This window comes from Cricetulus griseus, chromosome X, assembly GCF_003668045.3.
Source record: "Cricetulus griseus strain 17A/GY chromosome X, alternate assembly CriGri-PICRH-1.0, whole genome shotgun sequence".
NCBI lineage: Eukaryota > Metazoa > Chordata > Mammalia > Rodentia > Cricetidae > Cricetulus > Cricetulus griseus.
In genome coordinates this window covers 65,704,463-65,727,923 of record NC_048604.1, presented here as the reverse complement: position 1 = coordinate 65,727,923, position 23,461 = coordinate 65,704,463, and the positions used below count along the sequence as shown (strand labels likewise).

Genomic DNA, 23,461 nt, shown 5'->3' with positions numbered 1-23,461 from the left:
ATTATTGAGACCCGGCGGGGGTTATATCGCCCTGGCAACCGCTGAGTGCGCCTGCGCAGTCTTTTTCTCAGGCAGACTGATCTTAATTGGGTTCCTGCACCGCCGCAGGTCAGACTTGGGGGGCAAAAGGGTGTATCTGTTCTCGCATTGTCCAATTCCTGAGTTGAAAATTGTACTGTTACTTTTCCGGGGCTAATAAAAATGTGAAAAATGTCTGCTTACTCTACCAGCTGCTACGAGGTGGCACTTCGGGGAAACCTCTGATAATTAAAAGGATGCAAAGGGGTGAAGGCTTGAGGATGCCAGGAGATGAGTACGCATACAGCATGCGGTACTGGAAGGCATCACTGTCTTTCCCTAGTCAGGAGATTTTCCGCGTGATACCCACCCCCGTGCCAGGGATGCCTCTCAGAAACTGTTACCTGCAAGCTTTCTAGGGAAAGCTTGTGAGCCGGGTTAGAAGCTGTCAGAGGAATCAGGATGAAGGGACCTAAAATGCTAACTTTCACCTTAACAGCTTGAGTGTTGAAATAAACAGTGCTAGTACGGGGTATAGGGTGTGAATTAAATCTGACTGAAGAGCCAAGACCAGCTGTATTTAAGAAGGCTATTACTGTTTCCTAAGAGCCACCCTCCGGAGATAGGGCCTTTATTAAGCCCGCGCACAGATTTCTCTCTCCCCCTCCCATTCTGAACTCAACATTGCCTTTCTGGGTGACTTTCAACTCCCTCGTCTTGGATATTTTACCTGCAGCCAATACCTTCACCAGTTCCTCCTTTTGTCCCTCACCTCAGTCTGAGGTATCACTCCCCCAGATACCACTAAAGCATAAGGGGTCCCCAGCTTTTCATACCACCTTGTCCTTCCCACCACCTCCCTTGACTATACCCTCACCTGCTTCACACGCCTGACCTTTTCCCAGACGTCCTTATCCTGCTGTACTTCCTTGTTCACTGCCCTCCCATCATGTAGTTGGGAGTTATACTTGTGGACCCTCGGAGTACACCCCAGCCCACTCCATTTTCTTATACCACTCGCCACAGCACAATATAATTGCTGGTTTACTTCCATGACTTCCATCTTTTAGGGGGAGGTTCTGAGGTCCCGATGGAACTTCTTTATCCTTATATCCTCAGCACATCACCTTCTTCTCGGCACACAGGTACCTGCTAAATGTTTATAGGATAAATGAGGACATAAGCATGGCATCTAATTCATTATACTTTTATTTTTACTACACTCTGCAACAGCAAATTAAATACAGGTAAGTGGCAGTCTTTTGTTTTTGTTAGTTAGTTTGTTTGTTAACACAACAATAGATTCAAAAGGAGGGCAACCACAAATGAGGGGCTTTGTGTTTGGGGTGTGTTTGTGTACATGTGTGTGTATTGTTACTGTTATTTAGCTTATTTTACTGGTTATTTCAAATACATAAATATAACCAATACATTTTACACAGTTATCTGAACATTTATACTGAAACAAGACAGGAAGAGAAAATGAGCAATTCATTTAGAAACACTGATCATGAAGACAATTAGAATATATTAGAAGGAAAGAAATACTGTTAGAATTGGAACACAATAAGCACAAGGTATACTCTTAACCCCAACCCTCCCAACTTCTGATTTAGGACAGGATTGTCCCTTCCCCAAAGGCCCCTTTAACTGATGCCACTCAACTAAAGTGAAACATCAGACTTCACATGGAGCCAAAGAAGAACGTGGCCGTTCCCTCGGATCTGGCCCTGGCCTCTTCTTCTTCCACAGCCTCCCTGTATTGCTCTGGCCAGTCCTGGGGCCGCTTTCTGTAGAGCCTAGCCATGTATTCCAAGGCTTTCATTTTGGTGATTTCAAGGTGAGCCCGAGGACCCCATAGCAGCTCATATTCGACTGGATTAGAGTAGGAGAGTGGCCGGCATTCCAGATAACGTTGTCTCATAAGCTTACAGGTGATGGCGTGCTTTCTTCCTACATCCACACTAAATCTCCGGAGTAAGTTCCAGATGTTGGCCTCCTTGACACGGTTGCCCATCAGGAAGATCAAGCCCAGGATCGGCATCACATATTCTTGGGTGGGCCTGCCCAGGCTCTCTAACATTACTTGCTCTTCTTCTGATTCTGGTTGCTGGACCAGGAGGTAGATGTGCTCACTGGTATCAACCTCAATCAGAGAGAACCCATAAAACAGATCAAGGATCAGAGTGGCTCGGCTGAGGATATTTGGGAACACATCCTCGAATTCTTTACCAGTATGAGCCAATAGCTCATCCTGATGTATAGGCAGCAACTCCTCAGTGACATTAATGGCCAACTGGACCAAATCATTTGCTTTATCATTCATAGCGTCCTCTGACCAGAACTCTAAGCCAGCAGCCTGACTTTTCTCTTTGGCTTTGTCAGCTTCCAGGGCCTTGTTATATTCTTCTGGCCAGCTCCAGGGCTCTTCATCATGGGCCTCTGCTACAAACTTCAAGGCTTCCATCTTTGTGATTTCCCTGTGGGCTCTAGAGCCCCACAGGAACTCAAATTCAAGGGGATTAGTGCCATACACTGGCCAGTACTCCAAAAACCGCATACGGACAAAGTCAGTAGTAAGGAGACTTCTTGTGTTCCCAAAGAGGTTGTTGATCCTCTGAGGCTCATCCATCACATCAACCTTTAGCAGCAGGTCCCAAATGGAGGCCTCTCTTGCCCGGTTGCCATTCAAGAGGATGTGCCCTAGGACCAAGGCCAGGAGACCTGCTTTGGGCATGTCCAGAGTCTCTGCTAGCCGTTCAGTGGACTGGGGACCTGGTTTGCTGACTAGGTTGTAAGTGTCAGTCTGAGGATCAAGAACTCTCAGATTCATCCCAAAGACCCGATCCAGGTGCGCTGAGGCTCGCCTGAGTATCTCAGGGAACTGATCTGAGTATTCTCGGAGAAACTCCAGCATGTCTGACTGCCGGATAGACCCCTCACTTTGGCTTTTCATGCGCATGAAATTCACCAAAGCAACCGACCTTTCTTCTAGAGGGTCATGGACCCTGAGCGCCCCCAAACGTCGGGACTGCTCGTCGATGAGAACCTCGATGTCATTCGGGTCCTGCGCAGCCTGGGGAGCGCTGGCACCCTGTGGGTCGATTGGAATCTGAGGGCCCTGGGGAGCCTCGGGGACTAGCATGGAGGTGGAGGGCCCGGAGGCATTAGTAGCCTGCATTTCACCCCGGCCGTCGCTGTAATCTGCAGTGGTCTCTGCGCTGCCGTGGCGCGCATTCTGGCTTACCAGAGACATGGTTCCAGGAGACAGGAACGCGAACGCGGAGGTCAGCGATCCGTTGGAGAGCCGAAGCCTGATAACCGGGAGCTGTGTGGATCAAAAGTGAGAGCTCGTAAGAAGGGCGATCTTTTTACACGGGCAATAGCCAGCAATGAGCGAAAGCCCAAGAGCAGTTAGCTTTGCCGCAGCCTACGCAGGCGCAGTCAGCCTCTGCGACTTGGTGGCCACGCCCCGCTCAGGCTTCCACTCCCGCCCCCTCCCACCTCTGATGAGCAGGCCAGTTTGGTCCATGCTCACTGCAGAGTTCGAACGTCTCTTGGGGAAGAGAATTCGCAAAAAGAAACAATGGGAGATGAATTAGAAGCATTAAGGGGTGGGGCTGTTTAATAATGCTGCATTTAAAGTTTTTCTAGTTTTTCTGTGTGGTATTCAGAACATTGGTAAGGCTTAATAGAGGATTGGGAGGTATTCATGATAATTGTAGAGTCATTAAGGCCTCCATCAACTCAACAGATTATTTCTCGAACATATGCCCATGCCAGACACAGTGCTGGGTATTTGTGTGGGGCATTAGCTATTGCCTTGAGGACAAATTGAATATTCCCTTACAAATACAGCTTGCAGTAGGGTTGGTTCAACTAGTAGTGGTAATGAGGGCCAACCCTTTATGGAACACTTACTAGGTGACAGGCATTGTTTTGGATGTTTTCTTTTTCTCGTATTAAAATCACTTAATCTTAGCTAGTCTGAATAATATTCATGTTAAATGTGGGAAAGTGGCTCAGGGAGGTGAGTTTGCCAGTACAGACTCAGGCCGCTACAAATGAACGACATCAGACTTTGAATCCTTTTATCGGAGTCCACTTCCTTTCACACCAACTGACTTTCAGTGAGTTCTTAGCTCTATTTCATAAAATGGCTCAGATAAAATCGATGGAAATCAGCATGAGTCAATTTACATATAGTACAAACACAGGAGTACTGAATGGCAGTTTTATCTGAAGTGTCTTGGACTGGAGGTAGTTCCTAAAGAGTCAAAGAGGAGCCGAGCTCTACGTGATGAAATGGATGGGAAGAGTTCACGCTTTACAAGGGCAGTGTAGCTTTAGGGAACGTCAACAGGAAAGGTCCAGGAGTATAAAAGATAAGTTTGCATAACTGACAGTTATCCAGGTTGGCTGCAGTCAGAACCTGTTAGGATGGGTGGGAGGCAAGGACAGAGTTGCCTAAACAGGAAGGACTGAATTTCCTCCTATACGTCAGAACTGTTTGTGGCTGCACAGCAGAGTAGGTCCTCCTGTTCATTCAGGGGTTTGTACATTTGTATTGTGGATGCATAGTGTAAACACTGCCAGGAAGAAGGGTCAGTTGCTCTGTTTTCTGGGAGCGCTGCCACAGTAGTTGGGCTAAAGCTTAGCTGTAATCCAAGAATGCAGCGGAGCATCGTAAAGGAAGGAAAAAATATGTCTGATTGCCATCTGCAGCCACAACTGAAATCCCTGCAAGTTCTTGGTGGTAATGATTATTGTTTTACATCCAGTGATCCAGTGATCCAGTGCCCAAAAACAACTTCCGAGGCCACTCATTCTGACACCCACCCATAACATTTTCCACATCCTTGTTTTTAAATGCACATGCTATTCGGATAGTAGGAGGTTCAGGACCAAGTATCTGGACAAACTGGTCAAAAGAGACCTGTGTTTACTACACAAATGGATGTGCATGTTCGACATGACAGAATGTGTGCTACTTTGCATTGATCTGTTGCTCATGCCTTTGGGAAAGTAGTGTCCTCTTCTCAGCTCCTGCAAAGGTATGAGTGAGGTCAGAGTGGAGGGGTCTTCTACTCTGGTCTCTTCCATTCTCCAGAAGGGTAACATGTTCTTTGTCATAGATTGATATTTCTTGAAGTAAAGCTAAATTTAGTTTGTTTTTTTAAACCCTCTTTACTTATAAATGAAACCCGGCTCACAGTTTGAGTCTGACTTAATTATTCTCACCTAGTAAAGAAAAACATCAAATGGAAACGCAACACCTTTAACTCTGAAATGACATCTCTGTCTCCTTTCATGGCATTCAATTCCTTAACAAAGTCATCCCTACCTGGTTCTCTAGCTTCTTCATTATTCTCTGCACTCTCTTCCATGAAGTCACCTCCTGGACACACTGAGCTGCATTTTCTTTTCATTCAGCTATTTTTGTGTTTTCCAGGCCAATGAAGATTTCTAGTTATTGCTAAATGAACAACAATGAAGCTATGTCTATGATGCATATATATCAATGTAAATACAAAAAGATGGGCTCACACATTGTGGTGGCTATATCCAATTTGTAAAATGATAATGACTGATTATACTTGAAGCAATTTTTATGAGACAGGGTATCTCTGTGTAGCCTGGACTGTTCTGGAACTTGCTCTGTAGACCAGGCTGACCTCGAACTCACAGAGATTTGCCTGCCTTTGCCACCCAAGTGCTGGGATTAAAGATGTGTGCCACAACCATGCATACTTCATTTTAAGCAACAATTCTATAGTCAGAGGCTAGAAATACAGCTAACTGGCTCTAACTACATACTAGTACTCATCTAGTATGCACAAAATCCTGGCTTTTATTTTTAGCACTTAAAACCCCCTTTATTTAGATTAGATGATAAAACTTTCTTATTATTTTCAATATAAAAAATGTTTTAAAAAACTCTTTAGAAAAACCCACGGTCTCGTCAATCAGATAAATTGGAATCTATTGCTATCACTTTGGAATAGATAATTCTAATCTCTCATTTTCCCAAGTTTGTATTGAAAAATAACATTTCTGTAGAAAACTCCATAAATTTTAATTATAGAGACCAATGGATTTTCAAATTGTGTATATATATGTAAATCCAGTATCTAATTAACAAACAGTATTACCAGCAACCAGAAGTTCCTGAGTCCTTTGTTAGAACACTCTATACCTTAAGGGCAAGTATCACTGTAAGTTTTAACACTATATATTAATTTTGCCTATTTTTAAGTTCTTTATAATTGGAATGATGCACTACCATTTTTCATAACTATCTTCTTTCAATACTACTTGTTGCTTATAGCTGTCATTCATTTTCCTTGTGTGCATTCTATTTTGTGATATTTCAGACTGTACTTTTAAAACTTATTTTCTATTATTAATTGACAATTTCATATAAGCATATAATTCATTTTGATCATATTTTCCCTTCAACATTTTATCAGTTTTTCACTCCATATGAAATCCTTTCTTCTTCTAAAAAATCCCCCTCCTACTTTCATGTTTTCTTTTTAAAGACCCACTGAGTTTAATTAGGATTGCTTGCATGAACGTTATGTTATTTGCTGGATCATGGGCTGCTTACCAGCAACTACACCACTGAAGAAAAAAATATTCCCTTTCCACCAGTAGCCATTAACTGCCAATAGCTACTCAGCTAGAGGTGTACCTACATGATACCCTCTCCTGTCCATAGCAGAATATTAATGGACCTGATCTTGTAAAGGTCTTGTGTAGGTAATGACAACTCCTGTGAATTCATGAGTGCGATGGCCATCTCATGCCCAGAAGAAAGCATTTCATGACACTTATTCTCCCTCATCCTCAAGTTCTTATAATCTTTCTTCTCTCTCCTCCACGATGTTCCCTGAGACTTTGGAGAATGTAGAGCAGTGGTTCTCAATCTTCCTAGTGCTGCGACACTTTAATACAGTTCCTTGTTTTCTAAAGTCCCCAGTCATAAAGTTATTTTCATTGCTACTTTCATAACTGTAATTCTGCTACTGTTATGAGTTGTAATGTAAATATTTTTGAAGATAGAAGTTGCCAAAGGGGTTGCAACCGACAGGTTGAGAACCACTGTTATATAATCTATTTTTTTTTTACCTGTTGTTGTTGGACATTTGGGTAGTTTATATTTTTGCAATAGATCTGATAGGAATATTCTACTATATTTCTTTGCATAAACTATTTAAATACTTTCATTGAGTGCCCCGGACCACCACTATTGGAGCATGGGTTGTGCATACTTTTGGTTACTACCAAAGAGTCAGAAATGTTTATATCAATATATACTCCCATGGACAAAAAATAAATGTTATGTGTGGTAGTTTAAATGACAATGGACCCCCACAGGCTAATAGGAAGTGGCACTATTTGAAAGCATTAGGATGTGTGGCCTTCTTGGAGTGGGGTATGGACTTGCTGGAGGAAATGTGTCACTGGTGGGCTTTGAGGTTTCAGAAGCTCAAGTCAAGCCCAAACTAACTCTCTCTCTCTCTCTCTCTCTCTCTCTCTCTCTCTCTCTCTCTCTCTCTCTCTCTGCCTATCCAAATGCAGAACTCTTGGCTCCTTCTCCAGCACCATGTCTACCTACCTGCTGCAATGCTTCCCAATTTTGTCAAGATGGGAAGAAAGTAGAATGGAACAAAGAGTTTCGTGGTGGAAGCTGTGGCGTGGTTTCGAATTTAGTCCCTTTAATCTTCATTTGCAAGTGTTCATTGCAAGTTTTCCATTATAACTACTTTGATCCTTGGCATTATGGTATAATATTGTGTTCTGGTTTACTTTATTCTGATGACAAGTGAAATTGGGCTCTTTTTAAAGTATTTATTAACTATTGGGGTACTTCCCTTAGCCTAGACACAAAGGGGAGGGCCTAGGCCCTATCCCAAAGGCTATGACAGACTCTGAAGACCCCCTATGGAAGGCTTCACCCTCCCTGGGGAGCAGAAATGGTATGGGATAGGTAGGGAGTTAGTAGTGGGCAGGGGAGGAGGAGAGGGAGAAGGAACTGGGATTGACATGTAAAACAATCTTGTTTATAATTTAAATGAAAAATGGAGAAAATAAATATTGGGGTACTTTTGTAGAGAGTACCTGTTCAAGTGTTTTGCTATTTTTTAAAAACTAAGATGTTATTTCTTTTTGATTTGTGATGATTTGAGTGTAAAACAACCCTTTTGTTTAAACATTTGTTTCCCAGCCAGTGGTGCTGTCTTCAGAGATTTTATAGATGTATGCTATCAGGCATAAGCCCATTGGGATGGGCTTTGAAGGATATAGGTGAATTCATTTCTAGTCCTTGCTCTGTTTCCTGGTCTATAGATACAGGAACAAAATGAGATGCTTACTCCTGCTACTGCGATCTCTGCCACCCTTCACTGCCAGGATGGACTATACTCTTTCAAATCATGAGCCAAAATGAATCCTTCATTCCTAAAGTTGTTTATGTCAAGTATTTTGTGGCAACCGTGAGAAAATTAACTGATACACTTAATAGAGTTTATGTATTCTATAAGTACAAGTCTTTTGTATAATGAGTCTTTTTCTGTCCCACCAGCCAGCTCCCAAATAATGACATGGAGACTTCTTATTAATTATGAAAGCTCAGCCTATAGCTTAGGCTTGTTTCTAACTAGCTCTTATAACTTAAATTAACCCATTTCTATTAATCTACATTCTATCACTTGGCGTTACTTCTCTTCCACCTTGCACCTTCTGTTTCCTCTCAGTGTCTCCTGGCATCTCCCATGTGACACACTTAAATTCCTCCTCCTCTTCCTTTATCTCCCTGGAAATCCCATCTAAACCTCCTGCCTAGCTATTGATTGTTCAGTTTTTTATTACACCAATCACAGCAATACATCTTCACACAGTTGCACATATCCAACAACACTTTTATCTATAATTGTGATGTTTTTAATAGCAAATGTTCCCCATAGGCTCATGTATTTGAACACTTGATTTCCAGTTGGTGGAGGATATAGAACCTTTAGGAGGTAGATTGGCTGGAAAAAGTACATCACCGTGTGTGTGGGGGGGCAATCTTTGAGAGTTTATAGGTTCAACCTACTTACAGTTCTTTCTTCCTGCTTTCTATATGCAAACAAAAAACAGGATCTCTCAGCTTCTTTGTCCTGTTGCCATCCCTGCTGCTTGCTATGATGTCTCATTTCCATGATGAACCATAAGCCAAAATAAACACTTTTGTCTGTAAGTTGTTTTGGGTCATGATATTTGGGTCACAATAACAGAAAAGTGACTGATACAATGTGTATTACCAGTCTCCTTCTCATATACATATTTTCTTTTTACTACCTCAGTGTTCCATTTATTTTATTTTAGATTTTTGAGACAGGGTTTCTCTGTGTAGCTTTGTAGGACAGGCTGGCCTCGAACTCACAGAGATCTGTCTGCCTCTGCCTCCGAGTGCTGGGATTAAAGGTGTGCGCCACCAACGCCCAGCTTAGTGTTCCATTCAAATCAGTGGTTCTCAACTTCCTAAGGCATCAACCTTTTGATACAGTTTCTCATGTTGTGGTAGCTTCCAATCATAAAATTATTTTCATTGCCACTTCACAAATGTAATTTTGCTACTGTTATGAATCACAATGTAAATATCTGTGTTTTCCAATGGTCTAAGTTGACCCCTGGGATTGACATGTAAAACAATCTTGTTTCTAATTTAAATTAAAAAATGGAGAAAAAGCCGGGCGTTGGTGGTGCATGTCCTTAATCCCAGCACTCGGGAGGCAGAGGCAGGCGGATCTCTGTGAGTTCGAGGCCAGCCTGGTCTCCAGAGCGAGTGCCAGGATAGGCTCCAAAGCTACACAGAGAAACCCTGTCTCGAAAAACCAAAAAAAAAAAAAAAGATGGAGAAAAAAAAGATGAACTAAGCAGTAGCATCTAAGTTTCTGTACAAGATCCATGCATCAACTGCAACACAAATCAGGTTTCACACTGACTGCTGTGAAGTAGCATCACTATGGAGCTGGATTTAGCTTAGTACTCCAGTTTTAGTTTCTGTTCAGAGGTCTTTAGTCACTACAGATTAATTTGCCTCCTACTATATGCATACATTAGGTTAGAAGGAGAAGCATCTAAGGGGACCATCCCTGTTAGAGAGAAGAAAATAAAATTACTAGCCTCAGTATTGGAGAAGGAGGTTGGCAGCTCAACAGTCACACCTTCCTATCCTGCCTATAAGAAAATTACTCTAAATGGCTTATCTTACAAAGTTTCCAGGCACTCACTCCTTACGCAGGAGTCTGATGTAACGAACAGCCGATTGCACACTTTGATCTGCCAAACACAATTTATGTCAATCTAGATACAGAGAAGACCTCATCCCTCTCTGGGGATCTGATATAAAGGTTCTCGTGCACAGTCCAGCCAGCTGCACAATTATGCTTTCCCTTACTAAGCAGGACTTATGTTAATCCTAATGCCGAAGAATTTTCCTCACTAACTTGGTAATGTTGTCTATGAAGCTGTAGTCAAGGAGATCTGATGGCTGATTTCTGAACTTGACATTGGCTTGAGAAAAGCATCTCAAGCCCGTAATCCGAACTAATGGCTTTCTTCAGAGTGCACATCTTGTAGTGGACAGCTGTAGCAAAGAAATCATCCAAATGCTAATGCCTATGACAAAGGCTGTCAAAGGCTCTTTGGACATTTTTGTTTGTTTGTTTGTTTGTTTGTTTGTGTTTTCCTGACTATCCTCTCCTTCTAATAAAGGCAAAGCTGCTCCAGCTATTTTCTTAATTATGCCCTCAATAGGATAGGAATTATGGTAGTACTAACAATCTTACTTTTTGCCTGTTACTGATGTTACTTCACTCGCATGGCATGCTCCAAGGATGCATGTTGTCATCACAGGGATGGATTATCTTAAGTTCTGCATCTTTGCCATCAGTTAAGTTTTACCCTCCTCTGAGGCACTCTAACAGCTACACCTTCTGCATCACCATTTTTGCTATCTTTAAAGCAGTTAAAGTGGTCTGTGCTGGGAAACCCCTATGAGAGGGAGGAATGAGGTATTAGAAGTTAACCCTATTTCCTAATAGGAAGACAGGTAATGGAGAATGGTAAACTTCCAAGGCGGCTGGCTGCTTCTTCAACTTTCTGACCTGAGACAAAAGCCTGGTAGCTTAAAACAATGGCCTTGTGGATTTTTTTTCTCCTGTTGATGAACTAGCCTAACAAATTCAAGGCCTGATCAAGACATGTTTACAAAACAATTTTTGCCCAGTCAGCCACCCTGTCTTTCTTCATAATGACCAGCCTTCAATTAGGGGAGGAAGACCCTTCAAAGACTTTAAAAATCCCCAGCCATCAGGAGAGAGTCTTTTCTTTCTGTGTACTGGTAGTATATGTGTGTTTCTTTTCCCCTAATAAAAGCCTTTCTCTACTAGTAAACAACAACAATAATAAATCCACTTAAATGTGCTAATATAATTAGATTCTAATAATTCAATATTGTAAGTTAGAACATACTCATATTTAAGCATAAAGACTGATAACATAACTTTCTAGACCAAAGCATTACCTAGTGTCTGTATTTACAAACCTTTCCCCCCTTTTTTTCATAATGAATCTGAATAGGCAGCAAAGATTCATTACAGAGACATCACGAGAGATGTATTGTTTGTTTCAGCCTTTCATTAGGTCTAGTGGACAAGGCATATAATCTTGTCTGAGAGATTAAAAATAGAAAAATATGAAAACATCAATTAATGTTGTCTCTACTAAATTCAATGGCTGCTTGTGCCCTATAAATTATCTCAGAATTAAGTTCAATGATTTTCAGAATCTAGACTCTTATGGCAGCTTTCTTCTTCACACTTCACTATCCAGTGTTGCAATATTCATTCACTTTATTACCTGAAAAAGAAACATTCTGTTTTCTTTGCTCTGTAATGAGACAAACCTTACATGGATCTAGACACTCCCTTGAATAATGCTGATTTGCTTGTTAAAGGCTTAGAAACTAAATTTAAAACTAATAATTGTCATGAAACAAATATTTATTTAACTTAACCCTTAAAACGCATGACAAGATATTGGTCTAGGCAGTGGTAATTTCATTATTAGTACTCTAACAATTCAAAAATGAAATCAAGAGTAGATAAATAGGATTACATGAAATTAAAAGCTTCTGCACAGCAGAGGAAATAACAGAAAGAAGAGACAGAATACAGAACGAGAGAAAATATCTGCTAGATATTTGACAGAAAGTAATATCCAGAATACATTTAAAAACTCTACAATGCAAACATCAAAACAACAGGTCAATCCATTCAGTACATGGGCATGTGATCTGAAGAGACACGTCTCAATAAATATGTGGAAAAAAGGTTTGACATCTTTAGCCATCAGGGAAATGCAAGTCAAAACTCTATTGAGATTCTATCTCATCCCAGTCAGAATAGCTATTATATTTTTTAAATGCTAGCAAGGATTGGGGGAATCCTTATACACTGCTGGTGGGAATGTAAATTAGCTTGAGTTCTATTAAAATCAGTATGGAGATTTAAAAAAAAACTAACAATACATTTACCATATATCCCAACAAGACCACTACTATGTATATATAGCTAAAGAAAATAAAATTAGAATTCAATAGAGATACTTGCATATCCATATTCATTGTGGTACTATTCACAGTAGCCAAAACAGAGAATTAGCCTAGATGTCTATGAACAGATGAATGGAACACACACACACACACACACACACACACACACACACACACACACATATATATATAGTTTTATTCAAACATAAAGAATAATTAAATCATATCATGAGCAAGAAATTTGGGTAGAACTAGAATTTAGGTAGAATTAACCAGACACCAAAAGTATCATGTCTTTTCTCATATATAAAGTCAAGCAAACAAAAAGGATGGTCTCAAAATAGAAGACTGACATTTAGGGAAGGTGGCTGGGGGGGATAAGTAGGACAAAGAAGATGGCAAAGAATTCATAATAACACAGCACAATATAAGCACATATGAGAGGAAATATACAGTGAAATTAATTCGCACAATTAATATCATTGAATAATTATAAGAAAACAGCTTTCATAGAAATTAAATTGTTTATATGGCTACATTAATTGCCCCCATCTAAACATATCAAGTAATGAAAAGATAAGCAATTATTATGTTGGCCAGCTGTCTGAAACAAAATAAACTTTTTTCCTGAAATTTCTTCTTATAGTATATTTATTTATTGCAGTAAAAAATTAATATAGTCATTCCAAGTGTAAAAACCCAGCGATCCAAATTCTCAGATGACTTAAAAGAAGCTGTTAGTAACTTCCCTAAGACTTTGTGGTTTTCTCTTAGGCATATACCCAAAGGATGCACATTCATACCACACGGACATCTATGCAACTATGTTTATAGCAGCATTATTTGTAATAGCGAGAACCTGGAAGCAACCTAGATGCCCCTCAACCGAAGAATATGTGGTACATTTACACAATGGAGTACTACTCAGTGTGGGGGGAAAACAATGACATCTTGAAATTCAAAGGCAAATGGATGGAACTAGAAGAAACCATCCTGAATGAGGTAACCCAGACACAGAAAGAAAAACATGGTATGTACTCACTCGTAAGTGGATATTAGACATAGAGGACAGGATTACCAGCCTACAATCCATACCTCCAGAGGAGCTAGGAAACAAGGAGGACCCTAAGAGAGACATACATGGACCTCTGAGAAGGGGAAAGGGACAAGATCTCCAGAGTTAATTGGGAGCATGGGGGAAGGGTGAAAGGAAGTAGGAGAAAGAGGAGGGGGGGAAGGGGAGGAGAACACAAGGGATCCAGAAGGTTGAGTTGGTGGAAGAACAGAGAAGGAGAGTTAGGAAACATATATCTTGATAGAGGGAGCCATTATGGGCTTAAAGAGAAACCTGGCACTAGGGACATTTCCATGAATACACAAGGATGACCCCAACTAAGAATCTAAGCAATAGTGGAGAGGCTACCTTAAATGCCCTTCCCCTATAATGAGATTGATGACTACCTTATCCTAGAGCCTTCATCTAGTAGCTGATGGAAGCAGAAGCAGAGATTCACAGCTAAGCACTGAGGCAAACTCCTGGAATCCAGTTGTAGAGAGGGAGGAGTGATGAGCAAAGGGGTCAAGACCATGCTGGGAAAACCCACAGAAACAGCTGACCTGAGCAAGTGGAAATTCACTAACTCCAGACTGACAGCTGGGGAACACACATAAGACCAAACTAGACCCCCCTGAACGTGGGTGTCAGTTGGGGGGCTTGAAGCGGCTGGCAGTGGAACCAGTATTTCTCCCTAGTGCATCATGAATTGGCTTTTTGGAGCCCATTCCCTACGGAGGGTTACTCTCTCAGCCTAGATACGGGGGAAGGGCCTGTGCCTTGCCCCCAAATAACATGACAGACTTTAATGAGGCCATGGAAGGCCTCACCCTCCCTGAAGAGTGGACGGGAAGTAGGATAGGGGGATGGTGGGAGAGGTGGGAGGACAAGAGGGAGAGGGCATTGGGATTAGTATGTAAAATAAGATTGTTTTTGCTTTAAATAAAATTCATTTTAAAAATCTGTCATGACAATCAAGATTTTTGACCACATATTATTATTATTAATTATTTTTGTGTTGGGTGGTATATGTGCATATCTATAGGGAGTGCATGTGTGTGTACATGTGCACATGTGTGCATATGTGTACAGAGGTCAGAGATCAATTGCAGGTGTTGCTCCTCCAGAATTTCCCACCTTATTATATTTGAAACAGAATCTCTCACTAGGACCCAAGGTTTACGGATTCAGGTAGGCTAAATAGCCAGCAAGCCTCAGGCATCCACCTATCTTGGCCTCCCATGCACTGGGGTTACAAATGAATGCCCCTATGTCTGACTTTTTACATGGGTGTTGGGGATGAACTCAGGTCCTCAGGATTTTGTATCAAGCACTTAACCTACCAATCCATCTTCCCAACAACCCCTTATTATTTTTTACGCCAGGCAAAGTTTTGTTACCTGATGTTCATTTTGAGAAATTCAATGAGAGTTAGGCATAGAAATAACTTTTCTGCATATAAATGTGGTTATTTGTTTACAAATTGAGGATTTCATATATAAGTACAGTGCATTTGCATCTTTCCACCCCCTTTCCCCACCAACTCTCCCCATGATCTCCCAACTAATTGTGGAATTTATGCTCTCTTCTCAGAGATAGATAAAGAGAGAGAGAGAGAGGGGAGATAGATAGATAGATAGATAGATAGATAGATAGATAGATAGATAGATAGATAGATAGATCTCATGCCGGTGACCATATTTTGGGGAGCTCAGAGGAAACAGAAAATATCTTAATACAGTATAATTTTAGTTGCATTCCAAATACTTATCTTTATACTCACAGACAAGTATAGTTCTGGTTTTTCTTCAAAGATGCCTCATTTTTATATAAATATGAGTACAAGGGTAAATGTTTATAATGCAGCTAGAAATTATACTGGTTTAGGAAAGTAGCAACATTAGGTTCACCTCAAAGGTCCACCAACCATGGGTAGTTGGATAGGTTTACAGTATCAGGCATGGATTTCTTCTTATTTAATTGCCCTTAAATCCCATTAGATAGCTGTTGTTTACCTCCAAGATATAATTACCACTATTGTACCCTTGGGGATATCTTATCATGTTAGTCATTATTGTGTCTTATAGGCATCACAGCTGGTTAAGACTATTGATTGCTTTTCTCCCCAGGCACCTTGCATAGCACAGGCTGATACTATGAGAGCTAGGCCTCAGGGAGGATGTTTTGTGGTCAAATCCAGTTCCCGTTCTCTAAATCCATGCAGTAAAAGGCCAACGATACCTGAGAACCATAAAGCAAATAAAGTTAGTCCTCTAATTGCCTCAGACGACTTCCGTGAGGTTTCAAGCCTTAGTGGAGGAAAGGAGAAAATCAAAGAGAGGGAGGGCAGTAGAAAGAAGAGCTATCCAATCCATTATGTTGTTGATGGTGGATGGAAGTACCCCAAACAGAAGAAAGATAAATGAAAGAACACAATGGAAGAATATTCTGCATATACTTATAAATAGTGCCTGTTCTAACCACTTACACTAGAAAACCATGTAATCAGTACGATGATGGTGAAGTTCTCAGAAGTGTCTAACCTCAGTAGTGGAGAATAATCATTGCTACACTAAATCAGGCCTCTTTTTCCACCTAACAAGTAATAAAATGCAAACAGAATAGTTGAAACTGTTTTCATGTACTGTAATCAGACCACAGAACAAAGCTTAAAAATATAAGAGTTTAAGGATATGTAGCATTAACCTAGCAGGACAGACTAATGCTAAACTATCTTTACTCCCTGAACATATCGCTTCATCAACAGCACATGGATCCTTTTCCTTTGGAAGAAATCTAGAGAGGACCTGAAGCTCCTACCCTGTTAGAGAGTACAAAAAACAACAACATTAAAAATGGAGCAAAACCAGAGTTCCTAGTCAAAATTCCCACCCCTGCCATTGCATCATATGACTAGGAAGGGCATCTCAGCTCTTAGATTCTCCTGAATAATCAAAGAAAATAGACTTCACATGTAACACCAAACAAGAGGGTAGTTTAGTGTATGTCTCACCTATCTCAGATTGATGACAAGGCCTTGCTTTAGGGTCCATTATAAAGAACAAGCAGCAGCCTGAAGTAGAATGTGGCATCTACCATAGCTCCTCCCCATGGCACAGTATACAGAGAGTAGGTGTAATATGCTAACTCCCAGCTTCTCCTTAAGGAGGGAAAGTGTGGACTGTACACTCGTTGTTCCAACTTCCTCAGGTGCTACTTGAGGGACTTCTGATCTACATGCTTCATAGTGCTGACAGAATCAGGCATACTCTAGATACCCAAGGACCACTAAAACCCTACATGATATAATGAACTAAAGATTTCTGAGTTCCACAGAAGTTTTGTCCCAGATGAGGCCATTCTAAGAAGACAGGAAGAGGTGGCATAGTAAAATACTAATACAAACACAGCAAAACAAAGAGCCAAAGATAATAATAAAAAAGGAAAAATACAGTAAAAAGGAACTAGATAAAGGTCACAAAGATACTTTACAGCAAAGGAAACTTGTAAATTATTTAATAGAATGGATCTGAGGTCTCAAGGAAATGACCACAGAAGCCAAAGAATTTTGGCAAGGTAAAAGTTTCACTTAGCAAACTGACCCAGCAGGGCTCCTGCTGAGCTTTTATTCCTAATGCAAAGGTGACCTGTGTCTTACTGAGTGTCAGAGTGAGGCCTCACATTCCCACATGATTGGCTAATGAAGTGGTGCAGCAGATAAGAAGGATGAAATTTGGAGTACCCAGTGCAACCTTGAGCACAGATTTTGATTTCAAGAAGTGCTGAGCCTACATGAATTTGGATTTCTGCCAAACCCTTCCTTACAATTTTTAATAAAGATTTTTCATACTTAACACTTTGAGTGAAAAACTAGTGCATTTCTTTTACATTTACTACACAAAATACTCTAAATTTCCATCATGAAGATTCTTAATGAACTAAGAACAACGTGCAAAAAAAAAAAAGGAGAGAATTTCGAGGAGGATATACACTTTTAGAAACAGGCAAGCAGAAATCTTGGAACTAAATATTATAACTTAAAATTTGAATATAGGTGTTCAACATCAGAATAGAGCATGTATCAAGAACCAACACAAACAAAACAGGTCATTTGAAATGATCAGTCACAAGCAAACAAAAGAAAACAAATGAGCAGGCAATCAAAAAAACAAGATAGCTACATGGATTTATGAGACATCGGCAAGTGAGTAAGTATGCAAACTATGGAGTCTGAAAGGGAAGAGAAAGCAAATGCAAAGAAATATTTGTAGGAAATTTCCCAAATCAGGAGGAGATATCAAGGTTTACACTTTACGGTATGAAACACAAAAGCTCAACATAAACTAATAAAATACATACCAAAAGCATAGTGTAGTTAAACTGTCAGAAATTAAAGACAAAGTGATAATTTTGAAACTATTTAGAAAGAAGGGAAATGACTGTTAACATTTTAATGTATTACAGCCACAGTATCGCCATGAGGCCTAACTTTAGTTTTAAGCACTGATTTGTAGTTCTTGATCCTACAGAAAAGCACAGTTACCTAAGGCTTTCTACCCGTTCTGTTTATTCATTTGCTTGTTCATCTTGGATGGTTATTTTTAACAGTCTTGCCACCATTCTGGACTATTGTAGTATTTTTTGTAATTGACAACACCCTGAGTAACTGTGGTGTCACCTTTGTAATGAGAAGGCTAACACTAATATACCCTGGCATTTACTCCTCAAATTCTTTCCAGTTTGACTTCTTGCCTACAGTGTCAGACTCACGGATTCCAGTTACTTACATTTCTTAGACTGCTTCAATCTGGAGCATTGCTCACACTTTCCTTTGTTTTCTCATGACCTTAAATCTCCAGGGTAGAATTCATGTCCTTGAATTGACTTTTCTGTTTCATTATGAGTAAATCATGCATTTTTTGGCAAGAGTATTACAGATGTAATATTTCTTATTTGATCCTATTATGTCATCTCTAATTTAGATTTTTCCCTATTATTATGATGTTGATATTGATCCTAAGAACAATTATGTGCTGTGTTTTTCCTCTGTATATTTACTTTTGCTTTGTAATAATTATTTTGTGGGGAAATAATTTGTGACTGTAAATATCTGTTTCTCATCAAACTTACAATGTATTCTTTGCTAGTATCCATGTGGATTAGTGGTTCTTCATTTTACTTAATGAGTTATAAGTTGTTGATAACATTTTAAATTATTTTTATATTTCAATAAATTAAATTTTTGAGAATTTCAAAAAAAGAAAGCAAATGTTGGTGGCATTGTCAGTCTAAGTGGCCTAACTTCAAGATAAGGTGTGTGTGTGTGTGTGTGTGTGTGTGTGTGTGTGTGTGTGTGTGTGTGTGTATTGCAAGAAACACAGACTAGCAAAAACCCCAGTGCCAGGTGCCAGAAACCTCCTTTCTAATGGTTGGTCTGGGTAGACCAAGTAACTCCTCAATGTAACTTATAGACATAGACGTAGCCCTTTGTTGACTCTCAAGGGTTGTGTCCTCACACTTAGGACACAGGACTCAGATTCCAGCTCGATCTGTCCTACAGTGTGGCTTCATGGTTTCAGAAAATACATATGCAAGCTGCCAAGGGGGGGGATGAATTAAACAGTCCTACCCATCTGCAACCAATGAACCATGGCAATGAACATCATGGCAAGATATGCATAAAGATGCAATAGGTGGCATTCACATGTCAGTGCAAGCAACATCTGCCTAATTAGACTTAAGAACCATTCAACAGGAGGAAATAATACCTGGTGCATAAAACAAGTCAGCTTCCTAGGCATGGTGAGGTCATGAACCTTAGAAAAGGATCTAGTCAGTGGGATCCCATTGCTGAGGACAACACCCACACAACTCATTGAACATGGAGAAGTTAATCTGGTGCCTACATAGAGCCCTCACCCTTACGTTCTAGTGCCTTTGGTGTGGGAAAGTCCTCCTCAGGCTGCCAAAAGAGAAATGTAAACACCAACCTAGCCACAAAATCTTTGACCTACAATCTGTCTTGCCTGCAAGATATTCCAGGGCAATGGTGACACAGAACTTGTGGGAGGATCCAGGCAATGTCTGATTTGACACTCCTTGAGAATGAACCTATACTTGACACTGCTTGGATGGCCAAGAACCCGAGACTAGATAGCCTGGGGACCTAAGAGTAAAATCAAACACTATTGGTCTGGAAAAAAAAGTATCAATAAAATGACTCCTAATGATATTCCCATATACTCAGTGCCTAATCCAGTCATTTTCACAGACACTTCCTCTTGCAGCAGATGGGAACAGATGCAGAGATCCATACCCAGAGATTATGCAGAGAGAGTGTGTGTCCTTGTAACACACAGCTCTAAGTGGGGTGTCTCCACCCCTCAGACCTCAGGGAACCTCATGGAAGAGGAAGAAGAAAGAGCGTAAGAGCCAGAGGGGTTTCCTTTGCCCTGCTCAGAGCCTCCTGAGGCCTGGGGACTGAGCAAGAAAAGAGATACCATAATAAAGGGAGCAATTATAGGTTTAAAGAGAAATCTAGCACTAGGGAAATGTCCAGAGATCTACATGGATGACCCCAACTAAGAATCTAAGCAATAGTGGAGCGATTACCTTAAATGTCCTTCCCCGAGAATAGATTGATGACTACCTTACATGTCATCCTAGAACCTTCATCCAGCAGCTGATGGAAGCAGAAGCAGAGATCCACAGCTAAGCACTGAGCCGAACTCCTGGAATCCAGTTGTAGAGAGGGAGGAGTGATGAGCAAAGGGGTCCAGACCAGACTGGAGAAACCCACAGAAACAGCTGACCTGAACAAGGGTGAGCTCATGGACCCCAGACTGATAGCTGGGAAACCAGCATAGGACTGATCCAGATTCCCTGAACATGGGTGTCAGTTAGGAGGCCTGGGCAATCTATGGGGCCTCTGGTAGTAGATCAGTATTTATCCATAGTGCACGAGTGGACTTTGGGAGCCCATTCCACATAGAGAGATACTCTCTCAGCCTAGACACATGGGGGAGGGTCTAGGCCCTGCTCCAAATGATATAACAGAATTTGAAGATCCCCATGGACGTCCTCTTCCTCCCTGGGGAGCAGAAAGGGGATGGGATAGGGGTTGAGTGGGGGTCAGGGGAGGAAGGGAGGGAGAGGGAACTGGGATTGGCATATAAAACAAGCTTGCTTCTAATTTAAATTTTAAAAAGGAAAACAAAGAATAAGAAAGTGCCAGAGGGGTTAGAGGATGCCAGGAGAACAAAGTCCACTAAACCAACTGAGCAAAGCCTGTGTGAACTCACAGAGACTGAAGCTGAAAGCACAGGGCCTGCACAGACCTACACCAGGTCCTCTGTGTATGTATTATAGCATTCAATTTTGTGTTTATATGAATTTCCTGAGTGTGCAAATGAGTGGGTCTCTGATTCTTGAACCTGTCCTTGGGGTCTTTTCCTTTAATTGTGTTGCCTGGTCCAGCCTTGATGTAATGGTTTTTGTTTTGCTTATTAATTTTATTTTGTAAAAAAAAAAACAAAAAATCCAAGCAAATAGACATTTTTTAAATGTATAGCTAGAACCCTCTAATCAAGGCAGCACAAGTAAGGCTACTGTATAGCCAGAACCAAACAAAAAATTTTTGCTCTCATGGGTGCCTTATAAAAGATGTCTGCTTGCAATTCTGCTGCCAGTGCTGTCTCATCCATAAAGAATTATTAGTCCAAGTAAACACTTCAAAATAAAAAAAAAAACCAGAGAATCTATGACTTCCACTTTACTGGACCAGTATACTGGTTCTTACTACATTCTTAATTGTATCCTTACACCCACATGGTGGACCATCACAGCAAACCATAACTGACCACAATACAGACACAACAGATTGTAGGGAGCCCAACCTCAAAGGATACGTCTGCATCACAGTTCCTCCATCTTCCATTCAGGGAACACCATAGAAGAGTGAAGAAAGACTATAAGAACCACAATACTAGGAAGACTGGTGTTAAACACCTCTCCTGTAAATTGCTGTATAAACAAGACCATATGAGCGGCAATATCCAGGCTAGGCATTGGTGGCGCACGCCTTTCATCCCAGCACGCAGGAGGCAGGGGCAGGTGGATCTCTGTGAGTTTGAGGCCAGGGCACATCTCTGGGAGAGGATAATTCTCCCCCTCCCAGAAGTCATTAGTTACTTGTAGTTCTTTGTCTGGGGGCCAGATTCTGAGTAATTTCCCCTTTTCCATGTTAACACATCTATTGATATTGCCAGCTTCCCCCCCCCCACTTTTTAATTTTTTATTTCATTTTACATTCCAATCACAGTTGTCCCTCCCACCCTTCCTTCCATCTACAGGCACCTCCTCCCAGTCCCATCTTATCTCCCCCCAGCCCACCCCCAGTCCACTCATTCTCACAGGTAAGTGCTCCCATGAGGAGGCAACATAATCTGGCTCATTAGGTTGGGTAGGGCCTGGCCCCTGTCCCATGCATTGAGACTGAACATGGCATCCCACATAGGGAATGGGCTCCAACAAGCTAGCTCATGTACAGGGATTATATTGTATATCGTGGTCTTACTGCCACTGAGCATGGATATTGCCATGTTTTTGGTTTTTCAAGACAGGGTTTCTCTGTATTGCTTTGGAGCCTGTCCTGGAACAGGCAGTCAATCTCAGGAAATTAGTCTGCAGCCACGTTGAGGACAGGATCTCCTCCACCTTTGATAGAAGTAAGAGCTCTCTGGTGGCTAGGCTGCTTTTCTTCTCTGGTCTTCAGCTTGAACCCCAATATCTGTCTCTGGGTTTTTGTTATTCATGTTACACCAAAGAGAGGGAGGAGGGATTATATGAGCAAGGAAGGTCAAGAGCATGATGGGGAAACCCACAGAGACAGCTGACCTGAACTCATGGGAGCTTATGGACTCTGGACTGACAGCTGGGGCGCCTGCATATGACTGACCTAGACCTTCTGAATGTGGGTGACAGTTATGTGGCTTTATCTGTTGGAGTGTGGCTGGCAATGGGACCAGTATTAATCCTGGGTGCATGAACTGGCTTTTTGGAGCCCATTCCATATGGAAGGATGCCTTGCTCAGCCTTGATGCAGGGGAAGGGGTTTGGTCCTGCCTCAACTGAATGTGTCAGGCTTTGTTGACTCCCCTTGGGAGGCCTTACCCTTTCTAAGAATTGGATGGGGGTAGGGGGAGGTGGGAGGAGAGGGAGGAGGGGAGGGAGGAGAAACTGTGTTTGGTATGTAAAATGAATAAAAATTTTAATAATAAATAAATAAGGTGGGCTGAGCAAGCCAGTAAGCAGCACCCCTTGATGGCCTCTGTATTAGCTACTGACTCCAGGATCTTACCTTGTTTGAATTCTTGTCCTTATTTCCTTCAGTGATGAACAGCAATGCTGAAGTGTAAACCTAATAAACCCTTTCACCCTCAACTTGCTTCTAGTCATGGTGTTTTGTTACAGTAATAGAAACCCTAACTAAGGCAGTAACCCAAAAGGTACTCAAAGAAATGAAATTTGGCAAATGGATGGATGTGTTTCATTTTCCAGAGTTTGAAAAAATAAAATATGTATGCCATATCATAGATACATAGTCGGAATTCCAGTGGGCAATTGCTTTAAGTTCTGAAAAGACTGATTTTGCAAGTACACATCTTTTAGAAGTCATGGCTATTATGGAGATACCTGTACAAATCAAGACTGCCAATGCTCAAGCATAAGTCTTTAGTAAAATGAAACAGTTTTTTGCATATTAAAACATAAAGCATATTGAATGT

At 41.1% G+C, this 23,461-nt stretch overlaps 1 long non-coding RNA gene across 7 annotated transcripts in view; it reads right to left on the bottom strand.

Moving 5' to 3' along the window:
• Positions 1 to 1,209: 1,209 nt before the first annotated feature.
• Magee2 overlaps positions 1,210 to 23,461 on the bottom strand; it is a 156,642-nt gene continuing 134,390 nt past the window's right edge. For all 7 annotated transcript variants that reach the window (XR_004771363.1, XR_004771361.1, XR_004771362.1 and 4 more), the window contains one exon: positions 1,210 to 3,346. This is a non-coding gene — a long non-coding RNA (MAGE family member E2). The remainder of the gene's footprint in view (positions 3,347 to 23,461) is intronic.